The 3,896-nt window shown below is 34.3% G+C and overlaps 1 long non-coding RNA gene across 1 annotated transcript; it reads left to right on the forward strand.

Moving 5' to 3' along the window:
- The first annotated feature begins 2,620 nt into the window (after positions 1-2,620).
- LOC145729452 (uncharacterized) lies at positions 2,621-3,626 on the forward strand. The gene is made up of 2 exons (XR_014178356.1): positions 2,621-3,187; positions 3,268-3,626. It is a non-coding gene; the product is annotated as an uncharacterized LOC145729452 (long non-coding RNA).
- Positions 3,627-3,896: the final 270 nt, after the last annotated feature.

Consider the following 3,896-nt stretch of genomic DNA (forward strand, 5'->3'; position numbering starts at 1 on the left):
CCCCGCCTCCCCCTTGTTTCTGTCCCCCTCTTTGATTGCTACTGCTCCTTCCTGCTATGTTTACATTTTTTTTATTCATTGGTTTTACCATACTAATAAACGATGTAAGTCGGTAAATTTAATCGATTATTTCCTTCTTATCAATTTTGACCAATCGCTATCAAGAATTAGTATAACAAATGTAAATTTTAAGTGGAAAAATCACTTGTCAACAACTGTCAACTTAGCTGTCAGCAGTTTTTCCGGAAAAAAAATCGAAAAAATTGCACACTCCTCACAACAACATAAAGAATAGTGTTACCCTTTCTAGCTTGAAAGTTATTGTTTTAATTAAAATAAAATGTTTATTTAACTCAGGAAATAATCCTACCAAATATCCCTCGTGCATCTAATTTTTCCCGTGGAAAAATTGGAATACTCTTTTCTAAGTAATTTGTTTTAACAAATAGCAAGAGCGAGAGTGGTGGAAAATTTTTCCGGAAAAATTAAATGCACTAGGGATATTACCCCCGAAAATAACGTTTTTTAATTTAAAATAAAACAGATCCACAGCGTTCATATCCGATGACTTTGCGGGCTACAAACCACCAACCATTTGTTCTTAATACCTTGTCGTTTCAATAACTCCGCAACTCTTGGCATGCTATCCACCAACTTTGCAATAAAATTCTGGGGAATTGCCTCCCATTTACCCCTCACCATTTTCCTCCCCTCCCATCACCCCAACAATTTTGTTGTTTTTTAATTTTTTTATTTAAGGGTCTGGAGGTTTCATCTATATTTCATCTCTTATCATGTTAGTAGTGGAAAAAAGAATTATCTACGAGACAAGGAACAAGTTGAAATTGGCGTTACTCAGGATCAAAGTGATATCAGTAAATTAAAATAGAGACTATTGGCAGGGACTATTTCAAACTGGTATTAATCAAAAGCCCATAAGAATATTGTTACAATTTTCCCGTGGGTTTACACAAAGTCAATTTAACTCAACAATAAATAAGATGTTTCTCGCTGTCTCGCTATTTAACGATGGCCTACTTTAACACGCGCCCGGCCAGATATTGCGGCGCGTCGATTCCATCCCGAATCGAGTGCTCGTTCAGAAGTATCGAGCATAGTAGGCCCAAACCGTAACAATATAGTCTCAGGAACTCTGAGTAGAGAGTGAGAAGAGTCTGGTATTATCTTTGAGCTCGCAGCATTAATCAAAAAACAGATGTCACAATGTGTGACAGTGAAAATTTATGTCACTGTCACAATATAGCACTCAAATTTCATTCGCTAATGTTACACTGACATTTTCTTAATTTTGAAAATAATTACGATTGGTTGTAATTTACTAATAGCAAGAGCTCTTTGGTACCGCGCGGTGTATGTTGCAATTTATTTATCCAACTGGGTGATAAAATATGCCAAAATTGTTTTGTATGTGTCCATTTTGCTCATGATTAATGAGGTATTACTAACATAGCGACCATATTATTATGTGTCAGTTTTTTTTATTATGATTATTTCCTTCCTATCAATTTTGACCAATCGCTATCAAGAATTAGTAAATCACTTAACAACTGTCAACTTAGCTGTCAGCAGTTTTTCCGGAAAAAAATTCGAAAAAATTTCACACTCCTCACAGCAACATAAAGAATAGTGTTACCCTTTCTAGCTTGAAAGTTATTGTTCTTATTGTTTTAATTAAAATAAAATGTTTATTTAACTCAGGAAATAATCTTACCAAATATCCCTCGTGCATCTAATTTTTCCTGTGGAAAAATTGGAATACTCGTTTCTAAGTAAATTGTTTTAACAAATTACTCGTTTTTCCGAATTTTTCCGGAAAAATTAAATGCACTAGGGATATTAATTACCCCCGATTATTTCCTTCCTATCAATTTTGACCAATCGCTATCAAGAATTAGTATAACAAATGTAAATTTTAAGTGGAAAAATCACTTAACAACTGTCAACTTAGCTGTCAGCAGTTTTTCCGGAAAAAAATTCGAAAAATTCTCGTCTTCGACTGGGATGATTTTTAGAAGCTCATGCTATTTGTTAAAACAAATTACTTAGAAACTCGTTTTACCGAATTTTTCCGGAAAAATTAAATGCACTAGGGATATTACCCCCGAATATACCACGTTTGACATCCACGTATATTCGCCAAATCGTTCAGAATGTATTATTGACTTACTTATAGTAGTATGTTATACAGGATGTTCCAGAATAAGTCCTCAATAATAATTTATCAGCTTACTCTAGGTCTCAAAATATTACTAAAAATTCATATGCACATATAGGTCTAATAACGCTTTTTTACCAAAATATGAGGCGTTAAAGTTTTGAGTTTAACTTTGTTTTTGCCCCATAGCGACTCTACACTTTTTGAAATATTTAGTTCAAAAATGTATACAGCGTGTCCCTTTTTTGAGCTCAACCATGGGGATCTCGGTTATTTGAAAAGATACAAAGCCGGTTAAATTAGGGCAAATATGCGTATATTCAAGATTTGTAAGTTTTTGTTTTAAAAATTATAATTTCCGGAATTATCTGGAAAAAAGCGAAATTTTGGAAAAATGTTTTTAATTTTTTCTGGACTTATTTAAAGTGACAAATGAACAATGACTGACACATCGTCACAGCCATTTTTTCTTCTCTACAAGATGGCGCAGTCAAATTTGGAATGCGACGTTTTCATTTTCCAAAACCATCATCAGCTTCGTTTTTTCATAAGGGCGCCATATTGGATTTTTGCATTTTTAAATTCAGCTCTTTTTTCTGGTTAAGATGATGTATCACATGTTAAGATTCGGACTTGCAGTTTCGAGGAAATATCGAAAATACTTTCTTTGCGAAGAGGGCCTTGTAAATAACGGTACATGACGTTGTTTTGATAAACAAATTATTGACACTCCGACTGGATGTCACTTAACGTCACCTACATTTACAAATTTGGTGTAATATTATTATTAAAAGGCAAAAAAAAACGAGATTTGCTAGAAATTTATTACGCATCACATATTAATATTACAAATTACTTCAGAAACATACCTACAGCGGTATCCAGAAAAACAACAGCTTGCGTAAAATTACTTTCTGGTAATTCATTGAAATTTAGCAGTTTGGAGCATTTTCTAAGCCTAGAAGACGTGTTAATAGACAAAATGTTAATGAAGCGGACATTTTACGAACGGTGAGTAAATTGTTAACACTTTCAGAAAAGTAGCTCACTTAAGTTTAGCACAGATTAAACAGCTCAGAACTTTCCATTAGGTCCAAGATAATCCATATACATCCACAAGGGCGATAGCAGAAGAAATTGACACATCTCACCAGTCAGTTTAGAGAGTCTTAAAAAAACAAAAATATCGCTCCACATATCTCAAGGGTGGCCAGGAATCCAGGAGATGCTGAACGGCGAGTAGCATGTTGTAGAAGTGTTATGCCCCGTTTGGAGCAAAATCCCCATTTTCTCGCCAACGTGATCTTCACTGACGAGTACAAGTTTACCAACTCAGGCATGTTCAATCCACACAATGAACATGTCTGGTCCACTGTAGGTATGTTTGTAGTTGTAGGTTTGTAGTAATTTGTACATTTGTATGAGATGCGTTATAAATTTCTAGCAAATCTCGGTTTTTTTTCAGTTGAAAAGGGCATTTTAAAAATAATATTACACCAAATTTGTAAATGTAGGTGACGTTAAGTGACATCCAGTCGGAGTGTCAATAATTTGTTTATCAAAACAACGTCATGTACCGTTATTTACAAGGCCCTCTTCGCAAAGAAAGTATTTTTCATTTTTCCTCCAAACTGCAAGTCCGAATCTTAACATGTGATACATCGTCTTAACCAGAAAAAAAAGCTGAAATCCAATATGGCGCCCATATGAAAAAACAAAG

This window comes from Ips typographus, linkage group LG5 (genome assembly GCF_016097725.1).
Source record: "Ips typographus isolate SLU linkage group LG5, UJ_Ityp_2.0, whole genome shotgun sequence".
NCBI lineage: Eukaryota > Metazoa > Arthropoda > Insecta > Coleoptera > Curculionidae > Ips > Ips typographus.